This window comes from Puma concolor, chromosome A1 (assembly GCF_028749965.1).
Source record: "Puma concolor isolate L17-30 chromosome A1, mPumCon1.1.hap2, whole genome shotgun sequence".
Classification (NCBI taxonomy): Eukaryota; Metazoa; Chordata; class Mammalia; order Carnivora; family Felidae; genus Puma; species Puma concolor.
Genome location: NC_141667.1, coordinates 114,453,984 through 114,474,796, shown reverse-complemented (window position 1 = coordinate 114,474,796; position 20,813 = coordinate 114,453,984). Strand labels below are relative to the sequence as shown.

General features: G+C 39.4%; 1 protein-coding gene across 2 annotated transcripts in view; it reads left to right on the top strand.

Annotated features, from left to right (window-relative positions):
- LOC147584379 (uncharacterized) overlaps window positions 1-20,813 on the top strand; it is a 279,072-nt gene that overhangs the window by 143,356 nt on the left and 114,903 nt on the right. The window contains exon 2 of one of the 2 annotated variants that reach the window (XR_015249033.1): window positions 15,958-16,022. The exons of the other annotated variant lie outside the window; for it this stretch is intronic. The gene's annotated coding sequence lies outside the window, so the exon portion shown is untranslated. The remainder of the gene's footprint in view (window positions 1-15,957; window positions 16,023-20,813) is intronic. 2 annotated transcript variants of the gene reach the window in all.

The following is a 20,813-nucleotide window of genomic DNA, read 5'->3' as shown; positions in this document are numbered from 1 at the left end:
TTCATTGTTAGTGTATAAGAATGCAACTGATTTCTGTACATTGATTTTGTATCCTGCAACTTTGCTGAATTCATGTATCAGTTCTAGCAGACTTTTGGTGGAGTCTATCGGATTTTCCATGTATAATATCATGTCATCTGCGAAGAGCGAAAGCTTGACTTCATCTTTGCCAATTTTGATGCCTTTGATTTCCTTTTGTTGTCTGATTGCTGATGCTAGAACTTCCAGCACTATGTTAAACAACAGCGGTGAGAGTGGGCATCCCTGTCGTGTTCCTGATCTCAGGGAAAAAGCTCTCAGTTTTTCCCCGTTGAGGATGATGTTAGCTGTGGGCTTTTCATAAATGGCTTTTATGATCTTTAAGTATGTTCCTTCTATCCCGACTTTCTCAAGAGTTTTTATTAAGAAAGGGTGCTGGATTTTGTCAAAGGCCTTTTCTGCATCGATTGACAGGATCATATGGTTCTTCTCTTTTTTTTTGTTAATGTGATGTATCACGTTGATTGATTTGCGAATGTTGAACCAGCCCTGCATCCCAGGAATGAATCCCACTTGATCATGGTGAATAATTCTTTTTATATGCCGTTGAACACGACCAACTCTTGATTTCAGCTCAGGTCATGATCTCACGGTTTGTGAGATCAAGCCCCATGTTGGGTTCTGTGCTGACAGCATGGAGCTTGCAAGGGATTCTTTCTCTCCCTTTCTCTCTGCCCTTCCCCGGCTCTCACCCTCTTTCTCTCTCTCAAAGTAAATAAACAAACCTTTTTTTTTTGTTGTAATCTATAAACGACATGAATTTACCCTCAAAAAATTATACAGAAAGTAGGCACACAGTAAAAATGATTTCAGTCTTCCCAAATCTTTATTCATGCAAAAAGCTCTGGTGATTTGGTGATTGATATTCACTCTAGTTCCTGATGACAGTTGTCAAGGGTCCTGGATCCCAATCCCTGCTAGCCCTGCTCCTTCTTCCCCACCAACTTCATGATCAAGGGCTTTGGCTCCTTAATGGAGCTAAAAGGGAAGAATGAAAGGAAGGACCTTGGGCCAAGTTCTGATCTCCCACCATGTGCAGCTGCCAAGATGACTTCTGAACAGGTGCATCAAGAGGAAAAGCCACCTGTGTGTACTGCTCACTCCTGGTCCCTGTGGTTGAAGCCACCTGTTGAAAATATTATGTAATTGGTTTCTTCTTTGCTCTTCAAACATTTGCCTTATTTCAAGGATATGGCGGTTTCCATACTTGAGAAGACTCAACATGGTTTTGAGATGTTTTTGTTGTTGGCAACATCAAAACACCTATGTGATTTTGCCAAAAACAAGCAAAAAAAGCTCACATCATCTCCTAATAAATACTACTCACAACTACAGTTTCTAATAATTGCGCTTCTGGCCTATCTTTCAACTAAAATTTAATATTGCTAAAGTTTCCACATATAACTTTTTTTTTCTATGAGGCATTGGGTATTTCCCCAATGACCAGTTACTTAAACATAGAGTAAATAACATTGTTTCAGACCTAAACTAGCAAAATACACATGTTTTGTGTGATTGACCATGTATGAGGATTGACCATCTGTTGAGTATTAACCAAAAACTTGTCTGTAACCCTATGTCTCCCTATCCAGGACTCTTGTTACAATGCTTTGGGGGATATCTCAAGAAACCAGACTAAGAGGGGCGCCTGGGTGGCGCAGTCGGTTGAGCGTCCGACTTCAGCCAGGTCACGATCTCGCGGTCCGTGAGTTCGAGCCCCGCGTCGGGCTCTGGGCGGATGGCTCGGAGCCTGGAGCCTGTTTCCGACTCTGTGTCTCCCTCTCTCTCTGCCCCTCCCCCGTTCATGCTCTGTCTCTCTCTGTCCCAAAAATAAATAAACGTTGAAAAAAAAAAAAAAAAAAAAAAAAAAAAGAAACCAGACTAAGATAAGATGGACTTTTAGTTAGCAGCAACTAGTTGCATTGTACCAAATTTGGGAGAAGGCTGTGTAAACAGCTACACAGTTTACTAAGTGTTTACCAGTCTGTAAATATTTCTTTATTTGTTAACAGTAGGTTAGGTGACCTTTCTCCTCACCACATTCTAACACCGATGGTTACAGGGATAAGTGGAGAGCCTGCCTGTGCCCTCTGAGAGTAGAGTTGTGCATCACTAGGAGATGGCTGCTCCTAAACACCCATTCAAGGTGGCATTTGCTTTCTAGGCTGCACTGAGGGCCAGGGGATGGCTCTCCAGCTTATAGCCTCCTCTATTGGCACACTGTGTGCATGGTGTGTTTTCCCAATAATCACACTCACAGAGATTGTTTATTAAAGCTCAATGAAAGGGCTAAAATGACTGGAGGGGCAAGTCAGTATATTCTTTCTTGGAAAACAAGCTACATGTAGAGCCACATTTTCATAAGGCTGGGTGAGTTAGGACCAGAACAAAGGAAATGCATTACAGAATAAGTGTTTAGTAGTATCAGGGTATCATAATGTTACATTTCATAAATGGCCACCTCTATTGGAAGGGTAGAAATGACCATCAGTCACCTAAATAGTGTTTGAATGGGTATGGCTGATTTTTTTTTTTTTTTTTTTTTTTTTTTTTACCTATGGGTTAGTGGTTACCATAGTTGAATGAGCAACAGAATGCCCTACTGAACTTTGAAGAGGGAAAAATGACTTAATCTGTCATGGCCTCTCCACCCTAAGATCAATTTAATTATAATGGGGGTGACTCAGAAATTTTGTTTAGGGGATTCTGACACAGTCTTATTCTTTGGTAACTCTTATTCTTTCAAATCAGAGAGATTTGAATAAATATTCTGGCTTTGCCCCTTAGAAAAATTAACTGGATGGAGTGCACAGACTGTCAGGGTTTCTTTTTCTTCATCTGCAAAATGGTTAGGATAATGCCTACCTATCAAGGATGTGAGGAGAATTCATTGAGATAATATTTGTAAATCCAGTGCCAAGTAAGCTTGCAATAAACTAGATAGCCATTCACTGTGTGTCCCCAAATAGGGTTTGATACAATTGCTTAGGTAATTGCTTTTTGAACTACATTCCTTTTGTAATCTTGGAACCCAGAGAAATTTCCTCATCATTCTCATTAGAGTATTAGATGTAGAGACACATGATTGCAGACAAGTTCTTGGTTGAATCTCATTGATGGCTGACCACACAGAATGGGTGGGTTTTACTAGTGCTCCTATCTGTGGGTTGGGAATATTTCAATAGAAAGCAAGTCTCATTAGAGTTGTGTTTTGAGAAAATTTTAATGAGAAACTTATGGTTGAAAGACAGAATAGTGATTGTTAGAAACTTGAGTTTCACACAATGGGTAAGGGTGTCTAAGTTCATTTTATGTTGCTCTTTAGACAAATAGGACATTAGAAGTTAGTGAGAGAAAACAGGATAAATGGAGTGGGAAAGAAAGATGTCGGACACTGCCCTTCTTTTGTCAAATAACTCCCACTAAATAGCCTAAACATGTAAAAACAATTCCCATAAGTGCCTCATTTAGCAAAGGAGAATCACTTGGATCCTGAGAACATCTAGTTCTCTGCATGACAGGATGGGTATATTCCATGCTTCCTCGGGTTCCACAAGCCTGGAGGTTGTAAATGTTCTGACACAGAAATAAACCTTGCCCCATGGACATTCCTGTCCACTCCCATGTGACCTCCACCTGCCTCAGAGTGTGATCTCAGTGTTTCTGGGAACCCCATGGCCAATGGCAGGGCCTGCTAGGGGCCATGTAGCCTAGACCATCTCATCATTCCCCTCTTGCTTTGGGCCCCTTAGGTGCCATCCTACTGTGCACTGGATATCCTGTTCCCTGCCTCTGGCTATCTGGGTCACAAACTTTGGCTGCTACTGATACTGTGAAACGATCTTGGTTGCAAGCCAGGCTGAGAATGTGGATGCTCTCAAGAGGCTAAATCCAGCCTGGGTTCCATGCAGAAACAAAGAGGTCACTTATTCAGCTTTGGCATTAAACTTTGGAACATGGTATGTGACATTGGTATAAATGCCTCAAGGGTCTTCCAGAGGATTTAGTAAAAATAGCCTTTTTAGTTGTTACATCCCTGTCCTTCCTTTCTCCACTTTCTCAGGACCCAGACTTAACTCCACAGAGAGTTACAGAGACAAATACTGTGTCATTCTCAGAAGCTACCATGCACACCTGCACACACACATTCTACTCTGGTCTTTGTCATCAGGCACAAGTTACTGTCCTGGATCCATTTTACCTTAAAATCACTTCACTTCTGGAGGGCACTTTGTCGCTAGGTAAATAGTTTCTGCTCATCACTCTCACAAGTTTGTTCATTGAAGACCTGAATCCCAGCAACCAGCAGCATAAACTCAAAATTGGGACCTATTAAATGAGGAAGATAGAAATAGGAGAATTTGAAGATACTAAGAAAGCTGATAAGAAACACTACTTCTTTTTTCCATTTTAAAAATCAGCCAGGCGATTTACACAGCAAGGACTATTCTATTCATGTTTTTCTTTCCAGTTTCACGCATGTGCACATACATGTGTGAACTGATGATTTCAAATTGACACTGCTAACAGCTTGTGTTGTCCCTCTCCAAATGTGCCTGGAAAGAACATATATGACCTGCTATCTGTTCACAAGAGATATGCAAATCATCCTCTGGTTTACCAGACCTGGGAACTAGAAGAAAATAAACCTGTTAGGATGAGCACTGGGTGTTGTATGGAAACCAATCTGACAATAAATTTCATATAAAAAAATAATCCAATACTATAAATATTCCTGCAGAGTGGATCTTTGCACATTATCTTTGGGCCCATTTCTTATTTTCTTAAGATATGTTCTGTAAGTAGAATTTATACATTAAAAGACATATATATCAGCAAGGCATTTTATAAATGTTTCAAATAAACAACTACGCATTGTAAAAAATAAATAAATAAATAAAAATAAACCTTCCCGGCCTCAAGGGAAGCTGCTGACCAAAGCAGGCAGAGACAGCTACCTGACGTTGACAATGACTCTGATCTGTTTAAGCTCCAAGCACAAACTTTGTTTTACTGCAGATCTCATATCATCATGAGCTGCTTTTAATCTCTCACCAATTTTCAGTGAGTAATTACTTGATATTTTACCCTTCTTTATTTTACCCTTCTTTACCACCATGTATGTTTTTTCTTAGTCTTTTGTGGATTTTTGTTTTTTTTTTTTTGGCAAGGTCACTTGTGAGCTTGTTCCAGGGAGTGGAAATCTTAAACATCATTTCAAGTGTAAATATGACAGATTGAATTAGGAGAAATATAAAGAGTTGCATGGCTCCCTGTTAACAACAAAGAAGGTTTAAAATATCTTGTAAAGAAAGATACCTATAGGAATGGTCATAAAGCATTTGGGTGTAAATATTTCAACACCATTACTTCAAATAATGGCTGCTTTTGAAAAATTTAAAGGAATTTTGAATAGCATGTGTTTCTCAGACATGAATGCTAAATTGAAATCCAAGGAACTAAGCTGAAGTTACATTTGCAGTGTAGTAAATATGAACTATCTCTGTGCAGCTGCTTTGAAATCAATGTCTAGATCATGTATAAGCTCTGTTTTATTTCTGTATAGCTTTAGATTTGTGGGTTATTTGTACAATCCTTTTGATATTTATGCAACACTACATTGTTTTGCAGCTCAAGAAATACTCCCCTAAAAGTGGAGAGTTTTTTACAAGATAAAATATTGTGTTCTACCGTGAATATTGAGGGTGGAGTTAGTTTAGTCAGGACTATCATCCTTACACAGTGTAATTCTGTTTCACATTCCAAAGACAATAGGAATAGCAGTTTTAAATGTGTAAACAGCAATGCATCTCTCGTTTTCAGCTCTTAAAGTAGCCTGGTGGACAAATAGGTACCAGAGGTCCCAAGCCAAATTCGGCAGATAATCAACACAGTTTTGGGGTTTTTTTGGCAACTAACTTCTCATTGGATATGGACTAGATGTTATCAGTGTTATCTTTATCTACATGCATCAAAGTACCATTATCTTGTAGCTAATACATAGATGTGGCTTATTTCATATATATCTCATCATTTATTCAAGACAAGGATTAGTATATTCTTTGTTGATTGATGCTACAGCAGAGAACAGACAAAGAAGTCATGATGAAGTCTTGCTCCTCAAGGGACCATCTAGGACTTGAAGGAGACAGGAGTCCCCTTTTGTAAAGGGGAATCTCTCCTCTGTTTCCCTCCTCAGGACACAAATGTTATAGTAACACAATCCCAGAGAGTAAACGTTTAAAAGAAATTCTTATTTATATCACCAGAAATATAGAAAAATCATATTAGCCTACTTTCTGAAATCACAAGTGTTAGTGATCTTAAATCATTCAAATACAAATATTTGATATTGAATGGTCTTATTAAAATTATTATATTGGGGGAAGGGAAGGGGAAAACTGGTTTCAAACAGGGAGGCAAATCATAAGAGACTCTTGAATGCAGAGAACAAACTGAAGGCTGATGGGGGCGGTGGGGAGGAATGGGTGATGGGCATTGAGGAGGGCATTTGTTGGGATGAGCACTGGGTGTTGTATGTAAGCAATGAATCATGGGCATCTACCTCCAAAATCAAGAGCACACTGTATACACTGCGTGTTAGCTAACTTGACAATAAATTATATATACAAAAAATAAAAATAAAAAAAAATTAGCATCATTAGACATTGTGAAAAAAAGAATTCAGAGGATTTGAGTGACATTTTAAACTAATATACACATGGGCACACAACAATTCTTTTTATTAAAAAAAATTCAGTTACTATATACACACTAATGTTTATATTCCCCCATGCCTCTTGGTTGAGGGCTAAGGAAGAGCTGTGAGCCTGGCCCTTCATGAGCCCCTCCAGGGGCATCTTGTGTGTGCTAAATAGATACAATCCCCCAGGAGAGTGACACACCATGGAAAAGCAGAATTCTCTCCAAAGCCCCTAGCACAGGGGCCTTTACGAACTGCAGCTTAGAGGTGACCCCTGATCAGACAGATACTGACAGTCTGGCTGACAACCCAAAAGACTCGCTCCCAGCTTAAACCCTTCTCAGGAATTCTGGAGGTCAGATCTCCACTCCTGGATGTAACCCAACTCCACGTAGTTCCTAACATAAGCACAGATTTAAACAAAAAATCATCCAGGCCGTTAGACTTTCTACCTCCATTCCAGTAAAAAGTCCCACTTAATTTTTATAAAGGCACACTTATTATTCATAAAGCTTTTTTGTCTAAATTCTTTCAGGTACCTCAAGCAAAGGTGACTGATGTGGGCAAACTCCTTTTGGTGAAGTGCTATACAAAGTTTTTTTTTTTTTTTTTAATTGACTCAACTCCTTTAAAAACAAAACAAAATATAAACTGATGCTTTCACAAGGACACAAACACATGAGATCATGCTTCTAGTCCTCATTATGCTGGATGTGTAGAAGGGAGAGAAAGGAAGAGAAATGAGAGATAACACCAAGGAACAATAAACAGGAGCAAAGATTTTGATCAGGGTACAGAAGTGAGGTCACATCCTGTTCTGCATCTAGGCTTCAAAGCTTTTATTAGGTTATCTAATGATCAGTTAGCCCATCCCTAAATTTTAAGATAATCTGTATTATATGATGAGAAAAATTTATCCTAGTGAAAATTATTCTTGGGATATAAGAGCTTAGAGGGGGCCCCATGTTTAGAAGGACGGGCGCTTTGTTTAATTGTATATTGTCTCAATATTTCCATTCTTAATAATTTGTAAACAAGGTTCCCTGTATTTTCATCTTGTGTTGGACCCCACAAATTATATAAGTGTGTGTGTGTATGTGTGTGTGTGTATCCGTGTGCAGCCCTTGAAAAGAAATAGTGTTGGAATATTTTCCAGAAGGAAGTGTTCTTATATTTAGAAACTGTAACATTCCCAATTTACTTGCTTATACCTTTGATATATTTTATACTATTCTTCTTTTAAAAAATTTCATTATTGAAGTATAGGTGACATAGAATGCGATATTAGTTCTAGGTGCAAACATAATGATTTGACAATTCTATACATTATGAAATATCACCACGATAAGTTTAGTTATCATACAAAGTTATTACAATATTATTGACTATATTTCCTGTGTTATACTTCTCATCTCTGTGACTTATTTATTTTATAACTGGAAGTGAGTACCTATTAATTCCCTTCATGAATTTTGCCCATGCCCTAACTCCCCTTCCCCTTTGGCAACTACCAGTTTGTCCTCTGTATTTTTCTATTTCTCTTTTTTTGTTTGTTTATTTCCTTTTTTTTAAATTCCACATGTAAGTGAAATTCTATGGTATTTTGTGTTTTTCTGCTTTTTTCACTTAGCATAATGCTCTCCAGTTCCATTTGTATTGTCACGAATGAAAAGAGCTCATTATTTTTTTTTAAATGTTTATTTATTTGTTTCAAGAGAGACAGAGAATGCAAGCTGTGCAGGGGCAGACAGAGAAAATCCGAAGCAGCCTGTGCACTGTCAGCACAGAGCCTGATGTGGGCATAGATCCCAGGAATGGTGAAATCATGAACTGAGCCAAAATCAAGAGTCCGACACGACTGAGCCACCCGGGTGCCCTAAGAGCTCATTCTTTTTTATGGCTGGCCAGTATTCCATTGTGTATACATAGCACATACTCCTTTTTAAAAAATGTTTATGTATTTATTTTGAGAGATAGAGAGTGCCAGTGCGTGTGCACGTGCATGCTTGGGGAGAAAGAGGAGAAAGAATCTCAAGCAGGCTTCATGCTGTCAGTGCAGAGCCCAACACGAGTTTCGATCCCATGAACTGTGACATAATAACCTGAGCCAAAATCAAGAGTCAGAAGCTTAATTGACTGAGCCACTGAGGTGCCCCTATACCACATACTCTTTATCCAACTGTCTATCAGATGACACTTAGGTTGCTTCCATATTTTAGCTATTGTGAATAATGTTGCAATATAGAGGTGCACATATCTTTATGAACTAGTGGGTTTTTGTTTTGTTTTGTTTTTTATCAGAACTCAGCTTCGAGAGACATTGGAAATTAAATGGCACTGGCTTTACTGGGGTCACTTGTAGTAGATCACTCTTCAGTGTTCCTCAGAACCCAGTCACTCCCACTAAGAATCAAAACCAGACAAATGAACTTCCACTGCTGCTCAGATTTAACTTCTAATCACTCTGCTGCATTCCTTCCAATTTCTCCACTTGAAGTCAGTGGTCCCACTTAGCTCTTCAACTTGGTTTCCTTCTGCTCCCTCAGGCTGCCGAAGAGCTGGGTGGAAAGCCATGATCAGGGGCGATCTCTTCTGTGCCAGCAAAAAGCTGCAAAGGCAAAATGCTGCACGTTGCTTCAGATTGCATGCAAATCTGGGTTTCATAAATTGAATTCAAATAATTCAGGGGAAAAAAAAAGTTTGAGAGGTGGTGCTGTGGTGACACAATATCCCCACAAGGACTACAAAGGAATACCCAAACAAGTTTTTTATTCTCATCGCTGCAACTACACAGTAATATTCATCTGGCTTTTACGAGTGTACCAAATGATAGGAGGAGCTTAAGTAAGATGGTACTAACACCTCTGCTGTATGCATTAAGCTTCAACACTTTTTGCCTGGCATTTATTTACTAAATCAGAGATGCTCTAAAGAAAAAGGAACATCAGATGTTTGTTTGCCTGTCTTCTTGTCTTAAGCAGTGCTCTCTCTTAAAATAATTCTGCAACCTTTCTCATTTATCTATGTCAGTATTTATCACAGGGTTTATTGTCATTTTTCATTAAAAAATATCAGGTACTTTTTCAAATATAAACACATAAAATAGTAAACACTGCATTTGCTTTCTACTCCAACCAATAAAGGACCAGAATCTTAATGTCTGGCTTTCCTGTTACTGAGAGTTCATCGAAAGATGATAGCATCAGGTAATTGTCCTTGAGCAGAAATTTAATTAATACAGTGTTTACAATTGAGGCCACTAGCAAAATAGCTTTGGGGAAAAGGATGAAGTTGGGGGGGAGTGCTGGGTTTCTTCTTTATGGATCCAATAATTCCTGCCTTTCATTCTCTAAAACAGGAGCACCTGTACTGGTTCTACCATCTGTGAGGATCTCTCCAATTTAAGAATTTTAAGGTTATTGATGTCCCCACTGGTGGATGACACTGTTTCTGTTAAACTAATGGGCCTTGTCCACATGTGGACTCCTTTTAAAACTATTCCTTAATCTCTACGTCTATTTCATGAAACATAGATCTAAAGAGGACTTTTTTGTTTGTTTTTTTTTTTGTTTTTTTTGTTCAGTCAGACCACCAGGTTTCATGTCTTACTGAATTGAATGTATTGTTTGTGACAGCAGATGTATAGCTAATTAAGCTGAATTGACATGGTCCTAGCCTCTTCATCTGCACCATGAAAAGGCTGGCCTGGAAGCTGTCTAAATCTATGAAATCAAAAAAAGGATCAAAGGAGAGACACAATTTCCTCTGAACCTGAAATGGAAATAAGTGTGTTTCCGGTATCTATTAATCTGCCTAGAACCAAGTAAATCATTCCAGAAGAAGCTTTCAGCACTCTATCAAAGTGACGGGGGTGGTGAGGTGGCAAAGTAGAAACACATTTACAACTTTATTTCTACAGACTAGATAAAAAACCTTCATCACTCACCATGATGAAGCCAACCAAGACAAGATGTAAAATGTTCACCTATCAGTCCATGAGTAGGACTTGAATCCCACCAGAGGAATAGAAGAAAATAAACAAAACGGGGAGGAAGGCATCCCAATGTTGCTTAGCTCATTAACTCCCAGATGTGTTTCCTAATTGTTTGCTTATCTGTATAGTTTAAATGCACATTTTGCATGAATACACTACATAGTCATCATATATGGGTCAAGAAATATGCTGGGTGCTTTATATACAGGATCTTTAATTTGCCCAACAATATTGTGATGCAGTTTTATTAGTATTGTTTTAAGGATGAGAAACCTGAGGGTTAGGAGAGTTGAAAAATAATTTCCCAACTATCTAGAGAGATAGTAAGTAGAGTTGAAGATTGAAATCCTCATCTGTCTAACACAAAGCCCATGTTCTAAATCATTTGCAATGTGGAAAGGAACATTCTTAAAGCTCTATATGTGGTAATATAATCTTGGATAAGATGAGCACACAAAGCAGGTTTTTAGACTGTGTTCTGCATTTGCTGACACATTATGGATATGATTTTCTCCATTTGACATAGAAGAAAGCATTGGACTCATTATGCTTAGGACTCAGGTAATTGTGTATTTTGATTTAAAATGTACAAGAAACCAATTTGACAATAAATTATATTAAAATAAATAAACATTAAAAATGTATAATAAACAACTCATGGTAGATATTGAACCTATTTAGAGAAATATTTTCTTATTTCTCTTAGTACTCAATCTCTGTGAATGTGGATTTAGGCCACTGAGGCTTTGACTGCATTTTAATAGGTAGGGGATAAGGAAAAGAAAAAAAAAATCCCTATTTTTGATGTAGCAGCTTGGACAAATGAAGCTAATTAGAGGCCCTAATGTAAGTGTTCTCCAACTTTTTGTGCCATGAATCCATGAATCTGTGGAAGCTATTGGACTTCTTGGAGTGATGTTTTTATATACATCAAGTAATATACATAGGATTACAAAGGAAGTCAATTATATAGAAGTTTAGTTATGGAGAATTTCTAAATATAATACAGTAATATGTGAACTTCTTTAATACACATTATGTAACAAGGTCTATTGGTAGGTCTAATAGCTACCACACATTTGAAGCAAGGGTGAATGCCAAAGAATACTGAAAGATCTGTAACAATGTAATGTGATAGGAAAAAATAGGTGATTTCTGTTAGTGAGAAAGTTGCAGGTACTGCCAATAAGTATGTGACGTTGTACCTACATTCATATCTTAAGATAATGCTAATTTTTTCTTAGAGTTTAATAAAAATACAGATACACATTTTTCTTGTCCACAGTCACCCAAGAGTTTCAGGGATATGGGATAAGAACCTTTGGCCTGGTGAATGAGAGCTGGGGATGAGTAGTGGTGATGAGGAGGAGGCACCAACAGCAACAGAGGTCTGGGGCCACCGTGGCACATAATTTGCTTTTGCATCTGCTGTTTTGAAATGCAGTTCAACCCTGATGACTACTTCTGCAGAATAAAGGCAAGAAATATAGAAACAAATATAGTCTTCTTTGCTAGCCACATCTTTTCCAAAGAAGAGTAACCAGGTTTTGTAAGTTAACTTATCTGAAGGGAAAAGAAGGGGAAATGTTGGAGAGAAGATGCTTGGTGCCACTTTAATCTTTTAATATTTTTCTCTGACACCAAAGTAAGTAGGCAATCACCCTTAAAGTGCTTGGCATACCCAATCCCAAAACTGGATGGTGGCTGAAGAAATATATAGTAAGTTTTCTGTCCCACTGACCAACAAATAATAAAGGTAACATAGTACAATTCACTGAATAAAATAAGAAATAAGTGAGTCAAAACTAAAATTGACGAAATGTGGGGGCACCTGGGTGGCTTGGTCAGTTAAGCATCCAACTTTGGCTCAAGTTACAAATCTTAGAGTTCGTGGATTCTAGTCCTGCATCAGGCAGGCTCTGTGCTGATAGCTCAGAGCCTGGAGCCTGCTTTGGTTTCTGTGTCTTCTTCTCTCTCTGCCCCTCCCCTACTCACGCTGTCTCTCTCCCTGTCTCTCTGTCCCTCTCAAAAATAAAGAAACATTAAAAAAACTTTCTTTTTTTTTTTTTTTCAACGTTTATTTATTTTTGGGACAGAGAGAGACGGAGCATGAACAGGGGAGGGGCAGAGAGAGAGGGAGACAGAATCGGAAACAGGCTCCAGGCTCTGAGCCATCAGCCCAGAGCCCGACGCGGGGCTCGAACTCACGGACCGCGAGATCGTGACCTGGCTGAAGTCGGACGCTTAACCGACTGCGCCACCCAGGCGCCCCAAAAACTTTTTTTTTTAAATGATGAAATGTGTACATAAATGGAGAAGGAAAAATCTACATTACATACACTGCCAAATGATTACGTGGAATGATGCAGTTATATAACCACCACTTTGCAAATGAATATTCATCAGTGAATCAGGCACAAACTATCAGTGGATGAATGATAAGTAAAAGCTTGATAATCAGTAGTAAATTTACATGGAATCCAAGTTGTTGTCCCATAATTATTTATTAATTCCAAAGAGTAAAATTAGTAATTTTATACTGAAAAAAGTTGGAAGTCGTACTTTTGTCAAAAAGTACCATGAGATCATGACCTGAGCTGAGATCAAGAGTTGAGTACCTGGGGCGCCTTGAGTGGCTCAGTCCGTTAAGCGTCTGACTTCAGCTCAGGTCATGATCTCACGTTTGTGAGTTAGAGCCCCGCGTCAGGCTCTGTGCTCCAGCTCAGAGCCTGGAGCCTGCTTCAGATTCTGTGTCTCCCTCTGTCTGCCCCTCTGAGGTTTGCATTGTCTCAAAAATAAATAAACATTTAAAAAAAAAAAAGTCAAGCACGTGACTGACTGAGCCTCCCAGGAGTTGCGGGTAGGGGGGAATTGGGGGGGAATTAATCTTATACACTTCCTAATGCAACATAAGTAGGACTCACTATCCTTTAAAAATATTTTTTAAGATGTATAACCTGAATAATCATGAAAAAAAAATTGGACAAACACAAATTGAGGGACATTCTGTACAAACAATGAGTCTGTACAATACTCCCACTTTATCTGCAGGGGATATATTCCAAGACCCCCAGTGATGCCTGAAAGCATAGATAGTACCTAACTCTATATATACTGTTTTTTACTATACATGCACACCTGTGATAAAATTTAAAGTGTATATGCAGGCACTGTAGGAGATTAACAACAATGATGATGATATTGATGATGATGATGATGATGATGATGATAAATAGAACAATTATAACAATATACTGTAATAAAAGTTACATGAATATGGTGTTTGTCACCCAAATAACTTGTTAGACTTTATGCACCCTCCTCATGATGATGTAGGAAGACAAAATGCCTACCTGATGAGATGACATAAGATGAATGATGTAGGCACTGTGACGGAGCATTAGGCTACTACTGACCTTCTGGTGATCCATCACAAGGAGGATCATCTGCTTCCTGACTGAGGTTGACAAATTGAGTGTAACTTGGATAAGAAAGTGAACTATGGATAAGAGGGGCCTACCATATTTTCCTCCTTTCCTCCCTCACTTCCTCTCTTTCTTTTGTTCTTTTTCTCTTGCCTTTAGTGTATTGATTTTTCCCCCCTTTTCTCTCCTCTACCACTTTGGGAGACAGACATTCATTTTTAATTTCTTTAAGTATTGTTTTTTCTTAATGTTTGTTTATTCTTTTTTAATATGAAATTTATTGTCAAATTGGTTTCCATACAACACCCAGTGCTCATCCCAGCAAGTGTCCTCCTCAATGCCCATCACCCACTTTCCCTTCCCTCCCACCCTCCATCAACCCTCAGTTTATTTTCAGTTTTTAAGAGTCTCTTATGGTTTGCCTCCTTCCCTCTCTGTAACTTTTTTTTTCCCTTTCCCCTCCCCCTTGGTCTTCTGTTAACTTTCTCAGGATCCACATAAGAGTGAAAACATATGGTATCTGTCTTTCTCTGTATGGCTTATTTCACTTAGCATAACACTCTCCAGTTCCATCCACGTTGCTACAAAAGGCCATATTTAATCCTTTCTCACTGCCAAGTAGTATTCCATTGTATATATAAACCACAACTTCTTTATCCATTCATCACTTGATGGACATTTAGGCTCTTTCCATAATTTGGCTATTGTTGAAAGTGCTGCTATAAATGTTGGGGTACAAGTGCCCCTATGCATCAGCACTCCTGTGTCCCTTGGGTAAATTCCTAGCAGTGCTATTGCTGGGTCATCGGGTAGATCTATCTTTAACTTTTTGAGGAACCTCCACCCTGTTTTCCAGAGGGGCTGCACCAGTTTGCATTCCCACCAACAGTGCAAGAGGGTTCCCGTTTCGCCACATCCTCTCCAGTATCTATAGTCTCCTGATTTGTTCATTTTAGCCACTCTGACTGGCATGAGGTGGTATCTCAGTGTGGTTTTGATTTATATTTCCCTGATGAGGAGTGATGTTGAGCATCTTTTCATGTGCCTGTTGGCCATCAGGATGTTTTCTTTAGAGAAGGAAAGCTTTAAATGTAACCACTCATCTTCTGAATTACACAAAATTGTCATCCACTATTTCCATACCACTTTCTTGTTATTCCTTCCACGTTAGTTGTTACTATTTTTGTAGTTTTAAAATTAATGATTATTTTGATTTGTTCATACCTGTTACCATTTTTTTTTAAATTACCATTATTACTTGCATTTTGTCCTTTGCTTTTGGGTTCAACTTATTTCTTTCAAAAGTATATCCATTAGTAATTCTAATAGAATTTTAGAGGGTCTGTGAATGGTAAATGCCAGCAGTATTTGCCAAAAATGTGTTTGCTTCACCCTCAATGTTGAAAGGTATTATAGCTGCATAGAGAATTCTAGATGGTAATTTTCTTTATAGAAAATTAAAGAAAGTATTCCCTTTTCTCTAGCTATTGTTATACCAATAAAGAATGAATAAGGTAGTATAAAACAAAAAAAAAAAAAATCCTCTTGGTATGCCAAAGAGATCTTGGAAATTTAAACATGTAATGAAGGTTTGGACCGTCTGCCTCAGTAAACTTTTCCTGATGTAATCGTTTTCTATCAGTGCTGTAACGAATTACCACAACTTGGTGGCTTAGAAAAACCCAAATCTATTATTTTATACTTCTGGAGGTCCAGAATAGGGTCTCACTAGGCTAACATCAAGATATTGTCAGCCTCCTGAAGACTGACAGAATCAATTTGCTTGCTTTTTCTAGCTTCTAGAAGCCATTCACATTACTTGAGTCGTGACTCCTTTCCTCCATCTTCAAAGTTAGCCATGGTAAGTTGAATCCTTCCCATATCACCTAAAGTGTGACTTCCTTTCAGCCTCTCTCCTCCATATTTAAGGACCTTTGTCATTACAGTGGACTCACCCACATAATCCTCCCTATTCTAATAAGCTCCTTATTTTAAAGTCAATGGATTAGTAAACAATTCCATCTGTAACTTGATTTTAAAGCTTTTTGATTTTAAAGTTTCCATATCTGAGGGTGTTGCCTCTTGAAATATAATAGAATCAATTAGGAGAGGTCACTAGGAAATTAAGCATGGATGCCTCTTCAACAGCACAGATTCTTGGGAGCTCCTTGGTTTGCTTTAATCACACAATTAAGTAATATATTGAAATCGAAGCCTTGAATGGAATGTTACAACCTGGCATTCTTACCGCTCAGATGGCTTTACTAGTTGTAGTTGTTTTCCTCAATTTGGAATGTCAGCTCTTTTCACCTCCCCTGTCTGAATTCTACATATCCTTCCAGATGGAACTTTGGTCTGTCTCTACCATAAAACCTTTTTGATTATTTCAGCCGCCAGGGGTTCTCTGTTTTCCAAACTCCCATCAGACCTACCATATTTTGTGATTTGTGTTTTAATTAGATACTCTTTTTTTTTTTTTTTTTTTTTTTTACTATTGTTTTGTCACTGTTGCCTTCTTTGCTCCCATTTACTGAGTCCTCATTACAGAGTCAGGCTCAGTACCAAATGCCTTATGAGCATTATCCCACTTAATTCTCATAACTACTTCTTAGGGTGTTTCTCATTATCCTTACTTTGCAGCAGAGAAAATGGAGACTCAGGCGATTATACTTGGGACCCAGGTTTAGGCACCCCAAAAGTGGGAGAACAGGAAGTTGAGCCCAAATCTGTATGACACGAGTTTGGTGCTTCTGACCACTTTGCTATACTGCTCCAGACAATACTTATTTTGTTCTTAGACCGTGAGCTCTTCTATGGTAGAAACTCTCATAATATTTCTGAAACTCTGACAGCACTAGCACAGGCTTAAGTGTATAGCAGGATGTCAGTGCAAACACTAAATGGGCGCGTTTGGCACAAGCATGACCTTGAAGAAAAATGGTGTCCTAAGGAATGCAAATAGCCCCAGGTTTGGTTTAGTAACATGAATCAAGTGGTTTTACAGCAAGCTGAAGAATCTATTGCAAAAGTTTTTATTTTGTGCCTTTAAGGGATGTTCAGTATGTTGGGAAATTTTTGGGAATTCCTTCCACTGGTTTTGGAAAGAGGACTATGGTCACCTCCATCAACAAGGCACCGAGCTAAAACAATGTAGCCAGGAGAAACCAGTGCCTATAACCACAATGTTTACATAGTTTCCACATCCAACCAGTTGTCCCTAACATAATTTCAAATAATGCTACTTAATGGAGCGGTCTGTGGTTGAGTCCAAATCTCTGTGAGCCTCCTACCCTCAGCCAGCCCTCTGGGGAAACGGAAGATCACAGAGCCCTGCCCCAGTATGAAATTCCAGAGCACTTAAACTTGTGTCTAATGATACTAATTAAGGATTAAAAAGGGCTCTTCAGTGCACACAGATGATGCATTTTATTGGCCATGTAGCGCCTATCATTTCTTAGAGCATCTTCTAGTATAAAGTGCCCTAAGTCTGTGCCTAGCTCAGAGGAGCACGGATGTGCTCAAACCTATTTGTCTGATATTCATGCACTTTGTGCTCATGTGTGGGGCTGTCCCTTAGATACTTCCGCTTTAGGTGAATTGGCTAAGCTCAGACTTGGATAAGCAGACAATGTGAAGGAAAGAGGCAAGGCGTCACTGCTGAAAAGCAGTGACTTTGGGCTAAGATAAGGCCTGTAGAAAACCCCAGGCAATGAAGAGGCACGTGGGAATATTTCCTGGCCCAGTGTATACATCCTGCTTTGTTTCTGAATATGGTGCTTGGCACGGGATAGGTGTTTGTGGGTTGGAGGAAGCTGTTTTTCAACTCACTGGCACAGGGTCCTTGTATAAAATGGGCATACAGCTGGGGCCAAGAATAAGCAGATTTATAAAGTTGGCAAAATCGTTAGAGTTATTCTTATCAAACCCTAGTCTTTGCCCAGCCCACTTGTTCTTTTATTCTTTCCATGCAGCTCACTGGATCTGGGTGCAGTTTTTTCATATAGCAGAATCTACCCCTCTGGCTTCCCACCTGCGGTCTCCTAGAGTCTTGTCAGGGTGAAACTTTTCCTGTTTGCCAATGTCCCATCCCCTCTACATTATGCTCTGGCTACATTGCCAGTCTGACACCTGAGCTGCCCAAGTCTTATGCCTCTCTGCACACCCCACAGAGTAGTGAAGGATGGTCTGAAATGGTCATCCCTCAGCTTTGCGGACAGGTAGGGCCTGGGGTATGCAAGCCACCCCCTCCCCCAACCTCACCCCACACAGCTTCTAGGTACAAGGAACTTCTGTTCACCCCAGCAAGTCATATGTCTAGTATCATTTTCTGTGAGTGCCATGAGTGAGAAGATTCAGAAGGCGTTGTTAATTGCTGCCAATATGATCACTGGATGTGAGTGCCTTCTGGCAGTAATTTTTAGTCTTTGATGTGCATCAAATGTACTGACTGAGCTTCTTAAAAATGTGTTGCCTATTTCCTAGCACTGAAATTCTAATTCAGTCAGTTTGGGGCTTGGGAATCAGCATTTTAATAAATTCTCTGCCCTATTTTTGTGAACACTGTATTTGTCAAGATAGACAAGGCATTTATAGCACATAATCCCCAAACCTGGAAGGTTTCCAGCACAGTTTGGCATATGTGTACAGGACAGAGGTGGGGGGAATCACAGATGAATAAACTGAGACCCAGTGAGGTGGACTTTCTCAAAATCACAGAAGTTACAAGGATAAAATCCTCATTCTTCATCCAGAACTTTTCCCGCTCTTCCATACTACATACCTTCTTCAAGCTTTCACATGAGTTAAGAGAGATTTGTTCCCTGTTGGAACCCTGACATACTAGGAAAATAGGTGTGGGGTGGGGAGGGGAGTCAGGACTGGGAGGAAGGTAGAGAAGAGGCAGTCAGTTTTACTGAAAAGTGCCAGGTGAGTTTTGTATTACCTCTCTCTAGTGTATCAAAGAGTTTTTAAATTTGGGGATTAAGCATCTTAACATATTATAAAATCATAACATTTGTTTTGGGGAGAGATATTTTAGGTTATTAAATGACCTAGCTGATGAGAATGTTGAGTTCCCTGAATAACTCCAAATCATGAGAGAGCTACAACTAAAACCTAACTTGGTTAAGGTCAGTGGCCTTTCTGCTACTTTGCCTTTCTGTGTCCTTGGTATTCTTTCCTGGCATGAAATAAGGATCCCAGGAAACAAAACTCATAATGATTCACTTTTGAGAAAACAGCACTTTTCTGTCCAGCAAAATCATCTCCTCGGCTGTTACTTCTCTCCATGGCTTCACAGGTTCTTCTTCTAGTGGTCTTACAGGTTCCAATAAGGGCCAGGGGACTCTTGGCATTGGTTACAAACCAACAGGTAACATGGCAGTGGTAGGTTCTTGATACATGGTTGACAGTGGGTTGAATAATAGAGAATCTGCAGCAGAGAATTAATGATCTCCATAGACTCTTCTACTGCATATTGCATTAGTCAGGATAAGTTAGTATTAGGTGGCAAGCAAAAGATTTTGATCTTTATTTTATATACCAGTAGTAACATATCAAGGTATTTTTTTTTTTTTTTTAAATCTTGGACAACTCACTGAAGTTTAATATTCTGTAATCCCATTCAGGACCTAAACTGTATTATTTAGCTCTTTAGACCTAGAACAGATCCTGGTAAATAAGCCCAGTTGAATGAATGACCATCGTCCCCTTTCCAACTTCCACACCATCCCCTTTCCTTTCTTCTCCATACACTCTCAGGGGCCCTCAATCGCTTGTCATATATCCTGTGGGTGTCACAGAGCTGAGTGGCCCAGCAGTGTTTGTCCATACACACAAAGGCCACTACTCCATAGGAGAATTCAGACAAAAGATTCAGACACGGAATCTGTGTCATGGCAGCTAGCACTAAAGAGATGTTCCACACCAGAGTTCTTGGAAGTCATTCTTTCCAAAGGCAGCGTGGTCCACATCAAGCTTTGCAGTGCTTCTTGGATCCTATGTCCAGTCCCCTTTCTATTACCCTCTTCCAACTCAAGCTTCCTCCTCCTCCTCCTCTTCCTCCTCCTCCTTTGTCACTCCTGGTGTATACATACGTCATTAGCAACCTCTCACTGTGGCAGGAACCGCTTTCATCTATGAATAGATTTTAACAGCCTCCTTCAAGCTTCCTCTCAGGGCTGCACTGACTCAGCTACCCTGGGAACAGGGAGTGCTTTGACCGACAGCGAGTTTTCCCATTCTAAAGTGTGATGATGGGAGGGTGAGAGGTGCAAGAAGGCGGGTCCAAAGGAAACCTTCCTGAAACAATAAATCCACCCCAGCAACCTAAGAGGCAGAGTCGAAAGACGATGAGCAGCTGGAGAGCTATTGTGGGTTGCTGTGGATGAAGTGATAATTCGGGATATGAACTTACTGATTAAAAAAAAAAGACAACTTTCAGGTTTGGGCTTTGATCTAAAGATTAAAAAGAAAGTGCCTCCCCCGAGAAAGGATATTTAGAGAGCCAATTTGCAAGTAGCTAAGCTGGGGGAAAGAGGATTTCCAGAAGGCAAATCCAGGTCATCTGTTCACAAGTGATGGGTGCTCTGGCTCTCACCCTGAATTCACAGCTACTGCCTTTAATTAGTGACAGGACACAGTCACCACAGTG